The sequence below is a fragment of the Orbicella faveolata genome, unplaced genomic scaffold (genome assembly GCF_042242905.1).
Source record: "Orbicella faveolata isolate gen_17 unplaced genomic scaffold, um_ofav_v1 contig_25, whole genome shotgun sequence".
Lineage (NCBI taxonomy): Eukaryota > Metazoa > Cnidaria > Anthozoa > Scleractinia > Merulinidae > Orbicella > Orbicella faveolata.
The window spans coordinates 7,642,150-7,659,120 of record NW_028301553.1 but is presented as its reverse complement, the minus strand read 5'-3'; positions in this window follow the sequence as shown (position 1 = coordinate 7,659,120).

The following is a 16,971-nucleotide window of genomic DNA, read 5'->3' as shown; positions in this document are numbered from 1 at the left end:
TGCCAATACATGAGGGCAGAAGAAGCGGATATGGACCTGAAATTATATTTTTTCTTTCCCGTTTTCGGCCGTTCGTTTTTCATAGAGAACACAATGGAAGAAAAACAAAAAATGGGGCCAAGAAAAGTCCACATGTTCGAAGCGCGTGCAGATGCTGAGAGGACGATTTCTCACTTTGTGTTTAAAGTACCCTTCCCTTTTTTTCTGACGAAATCAGCATTATTGGCTATAAAAATAGTTTGTCTTTGATTTCCCCGGCTCGCGAAACATATAGTTAAGTGATTGGACATACACTCTCACCAGTATGAGACTCACGGGGGGTGCTTGGAGGTACTCCCTTATATGGGCCATATGCGGCCCCAAAGGTAGGTGTTTTCAGCCGTTTTGGTCATAAATAGCGTATAATTATCAATTTCTTTCAACAGCAGGGGCCCTTGATTTTGAGCGATAAGCTCCGACCATGGGATTCGTTGTTACGATGCTCAAGGCCATGTGAGATCATTTTGAACTTCCCTCAAAGCCAGAGAGCGAAAGTCCCCTATAATGAACAAGCTAAAGGACATGGTGAAAGAATGCTCAAGTTATAAATAGATTCAGTGGCTTGTCAATCTCAGTGCAGCTTCGAAAAGTCACTTACAGTGTAACGTTCACTAAGCCTTTTCTGTTGTAAAAAAAAAAAAATGTACGGCCAGTGGTGAGTGCTGAACTACCGGTACAGGCGAAAGGATTCAGTTGCATCTTTTGTTTAATTGCTGCTAGGTTTAGTGATGGCTAAGAATATAAGTCTGTATTAACACCACTTCCAATTCAGCTATGTTAATGTTCGTGATACATGATATATGTAGAAGTGTTATCAAAAATGTATTTTTCTCCCAGCTATTATGATTTTTGCAGACACCATATAACACTAATGTATGCCGGATGCGACATATAACACCTTAAATATAACGCCTATCGCATTTTAGGACGATTACGTTCACGGTCCACACCCTCCCTTGAGTCCCATACCGGTAAGAGTGCAAGTCCCGTTACTTAAATATATGTTTCTTGAGCCGAAGAAATCAAAGACGAACTATTTTTAAGGCCAATAATTCTGGTGTTGTCAGGAAAAAAGGGAAAGGCACTAGTCCTATGAGAAATAAAGTGAGAAATCGTCCTCTCAGCTTCGATATGGACTTTTTATGGAAGGTTTCTTGGCCCCATCTTATGATTTTAGTCATTTTATTCATGGGTTGACCATTGTGTTGTCTATGAAAAACGAACGGCTGATAACGGGAAAGAAAAAAGTGAATTTCAGGTCCATATCCGCTTCCTCTGCCCTGGTCACATATTAACAACTCGTTTTATTTTCTGAGGAATTAAAAGTAGATAAAATATTGAAAAGGTGTAATGATTGCCGTCGTTCGGTCATACTGATAAGATTACACTAGTCCAAAATATTAAATCAATGGGTGGATTTTTCAATTTCAATATTGAAATGAGAAAACCTTGCCAAATCAAAAATGATCGGCGCGCGCGGGGCAAGGGATTTGCCCCCGGCCTCTCCACTGAGTAGCTAGTATACGTAAGTAGTCACGTTGCAACTTGTGTGATATTGTTACGAGGCTGGTGCAGCTTTCCGTTGATTAAACGGATTCCGAAGTTCATTTTTGCACTGTGCAAGCGCCGATACTAAAAGACAAGCATCAACCATGACACAGAAGTAAAGCCCATTCATCGCAAAACATAGTTCCATCCAAGCGCGTCGTGCCCATTCGTGCCCATTGAGAACTAGAATGAGCTTGTACAGCCTTAAGCCAGCTTCTTGGAACTGACTGGAACTCGAAATTCGATTATAACACACTGCGTTATGATATCCTAGAGAAAAATAACTGTTTTTCTGGCGCCAAAACGGACGCTGCGGTAGGTTTTGTACCTTTTTGTAGAATTAAGACAATTAGGAGAAGTTAGGATTAACTTTTTCTCGGAAAATTTGTAAGTTGCTTCATTGAAATTCATTGAGATTCCATATCAAGTGAGGAGAAGACGTCATTTATAAAAATAGATAAACGAACGAATTGGGACTTCGAGACACCTAGCGTTGCGAAAAATCAAGACTCCGAGACAGCTTCATAGAAAACTCGAGACTGCGAGACGCACATAACCACTAAAAAAACGAGACTGCGAGACCCGTGAAATTCGACTAAAATTTTACGAGACCCAGAGCTTTTGAGGGACCATTCGCCACCCCTAACATTGATTACAATGCAGATCTTTGGCGTGTAAACAGAAAATAATTGAGAAAGCGTTGTCGAAAGCGTTATCGCGCCTGAAAATTCTTCGCGAATATCGCGAAATTGTTAACTGCCAAACACGAGCAAGAAACAGCCGTAAACAATTTGCCTCATGGGAGAGATGTGATGGCCGTTTTCCCAACAGGCAAAGCATGGTTTTTACCGTGTTTCTCTGTTTGCGCTCACAAGAGAAGAATTGCCGTCTACGAGAACCAGTATCGTTGTTGTTTCGCTGTTAAAGAGTATAATCGACGACCAAATTTCAGAAATATCATCGCTGAACTTCACAGCAATGGAACTATCGTCTGATGTTTTATGTCCTTTTCTTGTTTGAGGACTTCGATCGCGGCTTGCTTCACTATCTGCAGGTTCGAGTAGATGAAATTATGAAGTTCAAAAGCGTTTCTCATTTTGCGCGCACAGGCATGGCACACACGATCAGATGATTGTTTTGATAGACTCTACAGTATCATAGTGACTTTTCTCTGACAAGTTGACTGGTAGTTTCTTATTACGATCTATGCTCTGATTTATAGCTGTGTTAATACGATTCACAAAACCTGTCATCGGGTTGTCAAAATATGTAATAGGGGGCGGCAATAAAAAAAAATGCGGGTAATCCAGGAAAGCGGTTCCTCGCAGCTTCGCCGCTTTGTGCGCTCGCGCTCAAATTGCTTTAAAAAATTGCTTAAGCCGCCAAGCTACGCAGGCTAGCAAGTGTTCGTTGTTGTTGTTTTTCAAATTCGGGCATATAGCCCTCAAGCTCCCAGTAGTCGTGGCAGTAGTACAGGATTAAATTGCCATTAAACAGTAAATGGAAACTTAAGACTTTCGTCTTCTCCTACTGCTACTTCTTTTTTTATTATTATTATTTTCTTTTTTCTTTCTTCCTAGTGTTACTTCTGCGGCAGAATTTATTGAAGGAACTTATCAGGACGATGGCTATGGTGAAATATTTGTGCAGACCGCCGTTATTTACTTTTGGACTGCGTCGCAAGTCTTGAGAATTGATCAACTTTAACGCAACCCTCACCTCAAAACTGAATCTACAGTGTATACAAGTATTAAAGCAAGCTCTTTGCCACTACTCAGAAGGTCAACAAACGTATCTAAACGGTCGAAGAAGTATTTTCACCAGCTGCAAGGGTTATGCAAATGAGCTTTGACACGAGCGATGTATACACTGACTGTGGCAGATTTTAATCTGTTCTCGCGTGCAATCCAATTTGAACTTATAGACTTGGAGAATGGGTCACACTTGTAAAAACGGTTAGAATTGGAAAAATTGGTCACACTTTAAAAAAGGGGACACACTTGAGAAAAGCATCACACTTGGAAAAATGGGTCAAACTTTGAAAAATAGGCCACACTTGGAAAAATGGGTCACACTTGGAAAAATGGGTCACACTTGGAAAAATGGGTCACACTTGGAAAACTGAGTTACACTTCAAAAAAATGGGTCACACTTGGAAAAAAGGGTCACCCATGTAATAATGGGTCACATTTAAAAAAATGGGTCACAGTTGGAAAAAAGGGAGACACACCTGAAAAAAAGGGCCAGACTTCCAAAAAAGAGTCATACTTGGAAAATTGGGTCACAGCTGGAAAAAGTTTCACACTTGTAAAAACGGGTCACATTTGGAAAATAGGTAACTTTTTTAAAATAGGGTCACACTTGGTAAAAGTGTTCACACTTGGTAAAAAATGAGGACACACTTGAAAAAAGAGTCACACTTGTAAAAATGGGTTACAATTGATAAAATGGGTCAAACTTGATGAAATTACTTGGAAAAATAGGTAATCCTTTAAAAATGGGTCACAATTAGAAAAGTGGGTCACACTTGAAAAAATACCTCACACTTAGAAAAAAGCGGTTCACACGTGAAAACAAAAATCACACTTGGAAAAATGTGTCACACTTGGAAAAATGGTACATTTGGAAAAATGGGTCACACTTGGAAAAATGGGTCACACTTGAAAAAATGGGTCACACTTGGAAAAATGGGTCACACTTGGAAAAAAGGGTCACACTTGTAAAAATGGGTCACACTTGAAAAAATAGGACACACTTAGAGAAAATGGTTTACGCTGAAAAAAAGTGGACAAACTTGGAAATAAGGTTCAAACTCAAAAAGTAGGTCACATTTGGAAAAATTGGTCTTACTTGGAAAAAGCTGGGACACCCTTGGAAATAAGGGTAACACTTGGAAGAATGGAGCACCCTTGGAAAAAGTATCACACTTGAAGAAATGGCTCACACTTGGAAAAATGGGTAACACTTTGGAAAAAGAGTTACTCTTGGAAAAATGGATCACACTCGGAAAAATAGGTCACATTTGGAAAATTGGGTGACACTTGGAAAAACGGGTCACTCGTGGAAAAAAGAGTCACACTAGGAAAAAATGTCACTCTTAAAAAATGGGTAACACTTGGAAAAATAAGTCATACTTGGTAAAATGGGTTACACTTTGAGAAAAGAGGACGCACTTGAAAAAAGGGTCAAACTTGTAAAAACGGTAACACTTGTTTAATTGGGTCACGCTTGGAAAAATGGGGCAAACTGGAAAAAATGGGTGACACTTGTAAAAATGGGTCACACTCGGAGAAAAGGTCACACATATAAAAATGTGTCACACTTAGTAAAAAAGGAGGACACACTTTAAAAAAGGGTCACATTGTAAAAAGTGGTCACGTTTAGAAAAGTGGGTCACACTTGAAAAATAGGTCACCTTTGGAAAATTGGGTCACACTTGGAAAAATGAGTCTCACTTGGAAAAAAGTGTAACACTTAGTTACCCGGACGATTAATTGCTTCTGGAAATTCGACTACGGTATGGGAAGCTCTCATATGACCCTGATGATGTGTTGACGAGAACCACTGGGTGGCGGCCTCCGAAAGAAGTGAAAGAAGATCTCGAAAAAACGGTTTTGTTTAACACCTGACACTAACGTGGCGACAGCAGCTCGCGGAAATAGAACTGTTGTCATTCAAAGGTGGTGACGTTGTGGGACTATGCATTGCACAATATTGCGATTAATACTGTCACATTCTTGCACTGGGAAGAAGCAAGTGTAAAGAAAAAGTTCAATGTGAATAGTTTCAATAGCGTGTGCTTTAGGAAATATCAAAGGAGGTAGGACGCGCCACACAACATCAACTGACTTTTCCAAGAAATGAAAATTATCAAAATAAATCAACGGATACTGAAAGGATGAAAAGTATAAAAGTTAAAAAACTGGTAAAACCAAAGCTTAGAAAAACATGCTACGTTAAAATATGGTCGCCATAGGAACATTACGTTCTGTAAACAGTGGTCAACTTACCGAATTCTTTCCATTTAATTGACAGAAACCTTGGTAGCACTAGCGTTTTATTTGAAAGGTAAATATCGTTTTAGGGCCTCCCCCCACTTCGTTTTGAACAGGGTTAATACTCAGATCCTCGTAATATAACTTGGTGAAGAAAAATGACTGCTTTATCCACCAACCTTGCGGTCTACATTTATTCGGTAAAATTAAATTAATCATATGGATTCCATAAATAATCCAATTTATATAGAGCTTGTAAATTTTCCGACATAAAAACAGCCACTAAGGCTTGGAAGTCTTGACACTATGACGTTAGTTCTCAAGAAGATGCAGTTGGTTGCGTGTTTGACATATTTGAACCAATGCACTTGTGTTTCAGTATTAACTTGCGTAGGGAGGCGCCGAACACTCTGCCTCACCTACAATATGATCTACAACATGTTGCAGCTGGCCGTTCGCGTCAGAGATAATGAAGAGTTCTGCGTGATCAGTGTAACGGTTTTCCCGTTCAACATTTTCAATGACATATCGCGGTATCGTCCAGTTCGGGTGACGATATTCAATGTCGTTTGCATCAAGAGATACCTTTGTGGAGGAAATACAAGTTTTGAGCATTAAAGTCTCATTAGGAGCAAGTAATCCTCGCCATCTTTCCGGGATTAAGGGGCGACTATTTTGACGTTTCCACCTATTTGCAGCCATTCCAGCGAAGACAACACTTTCCTTGGGGTCACAATCGACAAGGCCACTCGGTATTTTCTCTTCAGCTGGAATAGGAACATCTACTGTGTGCCTCAACTTCCCGCTTTCGTCCGAGGTAATGAACAGATCTCCATATTGAGTCAGCTTGTACTCCCGCTCAACATTCCTAATGATGTACCGAGGCACTGTCCAGTTTGGATAAGAGTACTCCACGAAGTTGGGATCAAGGCGCACCTTTCCATCCAAAACGCATGTTTTAAGAATCAAAGTCTGGTCTGGAGGAATAAGTTGTCGCCATTTATCCGGGATTTTAACACCAGCTCGTCGTTGATGTTTCGGGGAATATTTTACAGCAAAGTCGTCTTTCATCTCTTCAGCTGAGAAAAAAGGACATTAGTTAGATTTTACCGAAAAATCAAACTAAATATCTGGATTATCGGATTCCCACACGGCAATCATGTAAAGCACAGACCGTACACCGTGATTAGATTCACGTCAACCAGTCAAGCAGCCTAATATATCACCCTCAAAATGATATTTCCAACTGTAAGGCAGTGCAGTACCAATGATAATGAATGATGATGTTGTTGTTGTTGTTTTCCTTGCTGCAATCCAATGCAGCCAACACAGGAGAAATAAAGGAATGAACACACAGAGATGCCAATAACCACATTAGCCAATGCCCGCAGGGATGCCACTAGTCAGGACATACAAAGAAGAAAGGTTTACAGTAAAAGCATACAAAACCAACCCTTGTTTTCTGGATGGAATCTGACGATTAATCGAGAGTGGTAGAGCTAGTGACCATAGTGATTGAGTTACCTTTCGTATGCTCGGTCAAGGAGTTGGGGCGACTTTCCAAGGCCTGCATCGTTCTTGGACTGATCATAAGCAGGCGTTAATGACATCTTATCTTTCAGCATGAATTCCACCGTCACCTTTGACTTTTCTGCGTAAAGAGAAAAAATTAATGGCGCGGTTTCTACTGCAGTAAAATTAAACCTCTTTTACAGTCAAGTTATTTTACATACAATTGAATATATGGGTTGTATTCCAAGCGTATAATGCAAGAAATTGAACTCTAATTTTACGAATTTTTCGAGTCATTGCATGTAAGCGGCCTGAAATAATTTTTGTCACACGAATGCGCTTTGTCAATTGATACAAAAGGTTACACTTGTTTACAATACAAAATTGTGCAGCAGGAGCTTGCTAGCCGATTGGCCTTTTATTGTTTCTCTGTTTTTTTTTTTTTCTACATTCTACAGGCCATGTTGGCGGTGATATTCCGACAGACGACGACGCGTTGATACACTGAGTCCACGTTTGCCTGTATCGAACCCTAACCTAAAAGTATACTGAAAGGCCTGTTAAATACCTATCGTGAACTATGGAAATCATCTGTTCCACGAGATTATTGCACTGTTTATTCCAGCTGTACATCTCATCATAATGCCTTCGCACTGCTTGGCACTCCTCCAGTCGAGTTTGGCTTTTTTTCAGCCGAACATTCTTGATGGCCTTAGCCCAATCCTGTGGATCCTCAGAGTCCACCACACATGATGAACCATTTGGCACCTTAGCCAAGGCCTCCCCAAATCTAGGGTTTTGGCTGACCAGGAAAGACAGACAGGCTGATAAGGCTTCCAGGGCAGTCAAACCAAATCCTTCTGTTCTTGATGGGATAATGGCAAGATTCGCCTCACAGAACAATTTGGCAAGATTTTCACGATTTTCTAAGTATTTTCTCACGGTCAGCTGACTTCGATGAAGACCTTGCTCAAGTAACTTCTCAGTTAATTGCCCTTCTCTTCCACTGGGAGCACCAACAAAGATGACATGATAACTTCGGTCGCTCAGCGCAGCGACAGCTTGAGCAGAATGTCGAATCCTTTGAGCTCGAAATCTTCCGAGTCACCACGGCCAAAGACCAGAACTCGAAATTTAGTACCACCCTGTGTGGACTGCTTCAAATCCGAAAACTCAGTAAAGATTCCTGGTGTAAGATTAAAGACAGTTTTTCCACTCGAGTTGAGGCATGCCGAGTAGACTTCGCATAGTTTGGGACCAACTGCGACTACAAGATCAGCCATTTCACACAGTGCAACTTCAGTCAAGTGTTTCTCTGCACCTTTAGCTATAGCATCAGGGTAGGTTTTGTACATCGCGAGCTCTTCTGGGGCAGTGTGCACAACTTGCACCCATGTACACTGATGGGTTTCCCTATTTACCTGAGCTTGTTTCCCAAGCCTTACGCCATGACCAATGATTATGTCAATAACGAGATCTCTCGGTGGGAAACTCAAGCAGTCGATTGGCTCGTAACCAGGCCGCCGCTGTGTTTCGATGACAGTAACATTATGGTTACCAGCCCTTCTCTTGCCCTCTTCGCTGCATTTTGGAACAAGGAAACTGACTGCCACTTCTGGGTGTTTGGCCAGGTATAGAGCTATTTTTCTGTTCATAGTGGATAGTCCCCCCTTTAATGACCCCCATTCGCTTGTCAAAAGGAGTACTTCCAATTTTTTTCTAGTGCCAAGGCTCTCGTGATACATTATTTCCGTTGTTCCTGCAATTAATTCCAACAGTATTAGGAAATATTTGTTTTTGTTCAGAGATTTGCACTAAAGAAAGGGCGACGATTTGAAATACAGGAAAGGAAAGCATTGTCTCGTGTAGCTTCTCTATACAATGTCTTGCTCTGTCACAACAGTGCAATAGTCGACCTCGAAATTTTGGACTATTTAGTCGCGTAGCGTGCGAGAGGGTGGGCTGCCCGAAAGCCGATTGACACTAATCCAGGACAAGAGATTATGATCCTGATCCTATTTTCTTGTCCAGGACTGAAAGGTGATGGTGGTTTCTCTTGGATATTTTAAAAAGTGAACGTCAAAAGTTGAAAAACATGCAGTTTCAAATGCAGTTCTTTGATCGCATGCTTCACTCGTAAGATTGTGTGAACACCTGATTGAAACAACGCTGTCCGAAGAAAAGTCTCAACCACAAGCGATACAACTTCTGAGAATTCTGGGCAGACAGAAGAAGCTTGCGCATAATTAATATTTCAGATTGTTTTCTCGTGTCATACAGTGATCTGGTCAGCTGCCCGAGGTAAAGCAGGGAAACTGTCCATGCTTTCCTTAAAGTCAGTAAGTTAGATAACAAAGGGAAATTTAAACGATATGAGCTTCATGACGGGACGCACGGGGTTTCTACTGTAGGTACCGCAGAAAAATGCCAGGAAATGTTCCTAGCATTCCGTACATACTCTCACCAGGGTTCTTCGTCTTGCAGCCTGGGAAGGCGTCATAATCTGTTTCAGTGGCATGTCGATCATATTAAATAAAAAATAAACCAGAAAGGGCCGATGAAATATGAGACAAGCTTTAAAATGAAGTCACGAGTCATTCCCGATGCTTTCAAATGATGGCGGACTCCACCGACGCCAATAATCTGGAACAAAACAAGGTCATTATATATCGGATCACGTCTAAACACACGTGAAGAAAGACTTGGGCAGAAAAAAAATGACGGACAAAACCGGGGGATGTCGATAAATCAAGTAATCCCGCAATGATGAACGAATTACAAAACATGAACCTTCCTCTGCTTCTCCCCCTGAACCAGATCTACGTACTGAACTTAAAGATACCAAAGTGCCTACGAATGGACGTTGAGCGCGGCGAGCAGACGTAAATGTCTTGTTTACCCAATGAAAGCCATCACAATAAACTCTGAGCTTGCATCGAGATGCTTGTCCGGGCGTAAAGGAACGTTTGATTAATCAATCTAAAACAGATCTCAAGGAATAAAAACCCAGAGGATGTGGAATACTTGTCTGAGTATGTCGTTGGCAGTGGGAGCCACGTGCAGTATTATCATGCTCCGCAATTGAAGTTATTGTGTAGAAAATACCGCACAATTACATAGCCGAGGGCAAAAAAAAAAAAAAAAAGCGCGAGAAGAAACTTAGTACATGGAGGTAAGATAGATTGTCAGTGCTTTAGGTGACCATGCACGGCTACCAATGGCTTGGCCAATCGCTTGGCCAATGGCTCGTACACGCAACGAATCGTAAAAGTCCGTAAGTAACGACCTCCGAAAGACGTGAGCCCATCCCCCATCCCCTGAAAATAGAGGAACTAAGGTTCAAAAGTATAATTATTTTTCCAATCAACAAACTGAATAACGCACGCTAAACTGATGACGATTCAACTAGGGAAGGTATAGATCATTCCAGGAGGCGTCATGAAGCGCCCTGGTAAAACAAACCCCGCAAAATCTTCATCAAGTGACAAGAAGGTACTAACAGAACCTTTTCTTCAAATTGAAATTACTAAAATTGACAACTTTGCATCATTTTTAACAGGAACGCATAAAAAGAACGCTTAATCATATTGAAATTAAAAGCTCGACCGGAGCAGTTAAATATTTATAAAGCAGACTAACGTAGCAGTGCATCATGAACAGCAAAAATATTTTAAGGTATCTTACATCACGGTCTACATATAAAGTGCCCACCCATGTGTCAGCAACATTAATTTGAACTGTACGGAAGAATTTCTAAACGATTTATAAAAACATAGAATTTTTACGAATTACACCCACAGCCTTAGAGGAATACAGCCCGGTTCTCATAAAATTAAAACAAAAACAAAAAAACGCCAGGAAGACATTCTTACAGTAGAAGTCATTTGCGTCCCCTCATGGGGTGGGGGATTCTCGCCCATATCAACTTTCTTTTCTCTCGTAAGTTCTCGAGCGCTTAGAGATGCGCCACACTCGCGTTTTAGGTGCAGGGATTCCAACCAATCTTTACCTAACTTTTAAAGATGCCAAATCTACACACGTGTATTTCACTTGTGGAAAACTATCGATTTCCACAGTGTATGGGTTGGAGATTCTCGCCCATATCAACTTTCCTCTCTCTAGTACGTTCTCGCGCGCTTAGAGATGCGCCACACTCGCGTTTTAGGTGCGGGGATGCCAAAATGTGCTTACCTAACTTTTTAAGGCCCCTACTTTTAGCCCTCTTCCAAATCTACACACGTGTATTTCACTTGTGGAAAACTATCGATTTCCACAGTGTTTGGGTTGGCGATTCTCGCCCATACCAACCTTCTTTTATCTAGTAAGTTCTCGCGCGTTTACAGATGCGCCACACTCGCGTTTTAGGTGCAGGGTTCCCAGCCAATGCTTACCTAACTTTTAAACATATTACTTACAGCCCTCTCCAAAAGTCTCCACACGTGTATTTCACTTATGGAAAACTATCGATTTGCACAGTGTTTGGGTTGGATATTCTCGCCAATATCAACTTTCTTTTCTCTAGTAAGTTCTCGCACGTTTAGAGATGCGCCAAACTCGCGTCTTGGATGCGGGGATCCCAACCAATGCTTACCTAACTTTCTTAACATGCTAATTTTAGCCCTCCCCCAAATCTACACACGTGTATTTCACCTGTGCAACTCTATCGATTTAAACAGTGCTTAAGTAAAATATACTCACCCTTATCAACTTTGTTTTCTCTCGGAAGTTCTCGCGCGTTTAGAGATGCGCCACACTCGCATTTTAGGTGCAGGGATCCCAGCCAATGCTTACCTAATTTTTAAAGATGGTAATTACAGCCATCCCCAAAAATCTACACACGTGTATTTCACTTGTGGAAAACTATCGATTTGCACAGTTTTTGGGTTGGAGATTCTCGCCCATACAAACTTTCTCTTCTCTAGTAAGTTCTAACGCATTTGGAGATGTGCCACACTCGTGGTTTAGGTGCGGGGATCCCAAACAATGCTTACCTAACTTTTTAAAGATACTAGTTTTAGTCCTCTTCCAAATCCACACATGTGTATTTCACTTGTGGAAGTCTATCCATTTAAACAGTGCTTAAGTGAGAGATTCTCGCCAATATCAACTTTCTTTTCTCTTCTAAGTTCTCGCGCGTTTAGAGATGCGCTACACTCGCGTTTTAGATGCGGGGATCGCAACCAATGCTTACCTAACTTTTTAAAGATGCTACTTTTAGCTCTCCCCCAAATCTACACACGTGTATTTCACTTGTGGAAGTCTATTGATTTGGACAGGGCTATGGTGAGGTTGTCGCCCCTCTGAACTTTCTTTTCTCTTCTAAGTTATCGCGCGTTTAGAGATGCGCCACACTCGCGTTTTAGGTGCGGGAATCCCAGCCAATGCTTACCTAACTTTTTAAAGCTACTACTTTTAGCCCTCTTCCATATCTACACACGTGTATTTCACTTGTGCAAGTCTATCGATTTAAACAGTGCTTAAGTGAGACATTCTTACCCATATCAACTTTCTTTTCTCTCATAAGTTCTCGCGCGTTTAGAGATGCGCCACACTCGCGTTTTAGGTGCAGGGATCCCAGCAAACGCTTAGCTAACTTTTTAAAGATGGTAATTACAGCCCTCCCCAAAAATCTACACACGTGTATTTCACTTGTGGAAAACCATCGATTTGCAAAGTGTTTGGGTTGGAGATTCTCGGTTATACCAACTTTCTTTTCTCTCGATAGTTCTCGCGTGTTTAGAGATGCGCCACACTTGCGCTTTAAGTGCAGGGATCTCAACCAATGGTTAGCTAACTTTTTAAAGATGCTACTTACAGCCCTTTTCAAAAATCTACACGTGTAGTTTACTTGTGGAAAACTATCGATTTCCACAGTGTTTTGGTTGGAGATTCTCGCCCCTATCAACTTTCTTTTTTCCAGTAAAATCTCGTGCGTTTAGAGATGCGCCACACTCGCGTTTTAGGTGCGGGGATCCCAATCAATGCTTACCTAACTTTTTAAAGATACTACTTTTAGCTCTCTTCCAAATCCACACACGTGTATTTAACTTGTGTAAGTCTATCCATTTAAACAGTGCTTAAATGAGATATTCTCGTCAATATCAATTTTTTTTCTCTCGTAAGTTTTCGCGCGTTTAGAGATGCGCTACACTCGCGTTTTAGATGCGGGAATCCCAACCAATGCTTACCTAACTTTTTAAAGATGCTACTTTTAGCTCTCTCCCAAATCTACACACGTATATTTCACTTGTGGAAGTCTATCGATTTGGACAGTGCTTGGGTGAGAGATTTTCGCCCCTATGAACTTTCTTTACTCTCGTAAGTTCTCGCACTTCTAGAGATGCGCCGCACTCGCGTTTTAGGTGCGGAAATCCGACTAATGCTTACCTAACTTTTTAAAGATGCTACTTTTAGCTCTACCCCAAATCTACACACGTGTATTTCACTTTTGGAAGTCTATCGATTTGGACAGTGCTTTAGTGAGATTCTCGCCCCTATCAACTTTTTTTTTCTGTTGTAAGTTATTGCGCGTTTAAAGATGCGCCACGCTCGCGGTTTGGGTGCAAAAATCCCAGTTAAAGCTTACCTAACTTTTAAAGATGCTACTTTTAGCTCTCTCCCAAATCTACACACGTGTATTCCACATGTGAAAGTCTATCGATTTGGACAGTGGTTGGGTGAGAGATTTTCGCCCCTATGAACTTTCTTTACTCTCGAAAGTTCTCGCGCTTCTAAAGATGCGCCACACCCGCCTTTTAGGTGCGGGAATCCCAACCAACGCGTATCTAACTTTTTAAAGATGCTGCTTACAGTCCTCCCTCGAATCTAGACACGTGTATTTCACTTGTGGAAAACTATATATTTTCAAGGCGTTCTGGTTGAAGATTCTCGCCTATACCAACTTTCTCCTCTCTTGTAAGTTCTCGCGCGTTTACAGATGCGCCACTCTCACGTTTTAGATGCAGGGATCCCAACCAATGCGTAGCTAACTTTTTAAAGATGGTAATTACAGCCCTCCCCAAAAATCTACACACGTGTATTTCACTTTTGGAAGTCTATCGATTTGCACAGTGCTCGGGTTGGAGATCCTCGCCCATATAAACTTTCTTTTCTCTAGTGAGTTCTCGCGCGTTTAGAGATGCGCCACACTCGCGTTTTACTTTTTAAAGATGGTAATTACAGCTCTCTCCCAAAAATCTACAAACGTGTATTTCACTTGTGGAAAAATATCGATTTGCACAGTGTTTGGGTTGGAGATTCTCGCCCATATCAACTTTTTTATCTCTAGTAAGCTCTCGCGCGTTTAGAGATGCGTCACACTCGCGGCTTAGGTGTGAGGATCCCAAACAATGCTTACCTAACTTTTTAAAGATACTACTTTTAGCCCTCTTCCAAATCCCCACACGTGTATTTCACTTGTGGAAAACTATCGATTTGTACAGTGTTTGGGTTGGAGATTATCGCCCATCTAAACTTCCTTTTCTCTCGTAAGTTCTCGCGCTTCTAGAGATACGCCACACTCGCGTTTTAGGTGCGGGAATCCCAACCAATGCTTACCTAACTTTTTAAAGATGCTACTTTTTGCCCTCCCCCAAATCTACACACGTGTGTTTTACTCGTGGAAGTCCTTTGATCTGGACAGAACTTGGGCAAGAGATTCTCGCCTGTATCAACTTTCTTTTTGCTAGTAAGTTTTTCCGCGTTTAGAGGTGCGCCACACTCGCGGTTTTGGTGTCGGGATCTTAAACTATGTTTACTGGACTTTTTAAAGATGCTAGATTTAGACCTTTCTCTAATCTACACACGTGTATTTCACTTGTGAAAGTCAATCGCTCTAAACAATGCGTGGGTTTCGGCCATTTATATCGTTTTTTTTTTACTCGCGTGTTTTCGCGCGTTTAGCAATGCGGCAAACTCGCGTTTTTGGTGTGCGGATCCCGAACTATGCTTACGGGGCTCTTTGAAAATGCTAGTTTTGGCCCTCCCCCAAATCTACACAAACGTATTTCTCTTGTGGAAGTTTATCGATTTGGACAGTACTTAGGTTGGAGATTCTCGCCCATATCAACTTTCTTTTCTCTCGTAAGTTTTCGCGCGTTTAGAGATGCGCCACTCTCGCATTTTAGGTGCGGGAATCCTCATTAATGCTACCTAACTTTTTAAAGATGCAATTTTTAGCCCTCCCCCAAATGTACACATGTGTATTTCACTTGTGGAAGTCTATTGATTTGGACAGTGCTCAAAGTCGCCGAGACCGGGCTACGCGCAGTGTGATTTTGACCAACTTTAAGTCGATTTCCAGGAACTTGGGCGATATTTCCAAGTCCCAGGGACTCTAAGCTATTTCGAAAAGACTTTGAATTTTAGTGAAATGGACAAAGGAAAAATTTTTGAACGCTTGGTTATGAGAAGGCTGGCCGAAATATAGCCACTTAGTGACTAGAAAGTTGCCGAGACCGGGCTACGCGCAGCGTGATTTTGACCAACTTTGGGTCTATTTCCAGGAACTTGGGCGATATTTCTGAGTCCCAGGGACTCTACACTAATTCGAAAAGACTTTGGTTTTCAGTGAAAGGGACAAAGAAAAAATCTTTGGACGCTTGGTTATGAGCAGTTTGGCCGAAATATAGCCCCTCCTTAATTCGCTAATTGTGATTTTGACCAACTTTGGTTCGATTTCAAGAAACTTGGGCAATATTTTCGAGTCTCAGGGACTCTAAACTAACTCGAGAAAACACGCGAGTAAAAAAAAAGATATAAATGGGCGAGAATCTTTAACCCAAGCACTGTCCAAATCGATAGACTTTCACAAGTGAAATACGAGTGTCTAGGTATGAGAGAGGGCTAAAAGTAGCATCTTTAAAAAATTATGTCAGCATTCGTTGGGATTCCCGCACCTAAAACGCGAGTGTGGCACATCTCTAAACGCGCAAGAATTTACAAGAGAAAAGAAAGTCGATGTGGGCGAGAATCTCTCACCCAAGCACTGTCCAAATCGATAGACTTCCACAAGTCAAATACACGTGTGTAGATTTGGAAGAGGGCTAAAAGTTGCATCTTTAAAAAGTTAGATAAGCACTGGTTGGGATCCCCGCACCTAAAACTCGAGTGTGAAGCAACTCTAAACCCGCGAGAACTTATGAGAGAAAGGAAAGTTTATATGGGCGAGAATCTCCAACCTAAGCGCTGTCCAAATCAATAGACTTCCACATTTAAATATGATTGTGTAGATTTGGTAGGGGGCCAAAACTAGCATTTTTAAAGAGCCCTGTAAGCATAGTTTGGGATCCCTACACCAAAAACGCGAGTGTGCCGCATTGCTAAACGCGCGAAAACACGCTAGTGAAAAAAAGATATAAATGGGCGAGAATCTTTAACCCAGGCGTTGTCCAAAGCGACAGACTTCCAGAAGTGAAATACAGGTGTGTATATTTGAGAAAGGGCCAAATCTAGCATCTTTAAAAAGTTCATTAAGCATAGTTTGAGATCACGACAGCAAAACCGCGAGTGTGGCGCATCTCTAAACGCGCGACAACACGCGAGAGAAAAAAATATAAATGGGCGCGAATCTCCATCCCAAGCATTGTCCAAAGCGACAGACTTCCACAAGTGAAATACGTTTGTGTAGATTTGCGGGAGGGCCAAATCTAGCATTTTTAAAGAGCCCCGTAAGCATACTGTGGGATCCCCACACTGAAAACGCGAGTGTGGCGCATCTCTAAAGGCGCAAGAACCCACGAAGGAAAAGAAATTTGATATGGGCGAGAATCTCTTACCTAAGCACTGTCCAAATCGAAAGACCCCCACAAGTAAAAGAATACGCATGTGTAAATTTAAGAGAGAGCCAAAACTAGCATCTTTAAAAAGCCCAGTGAGC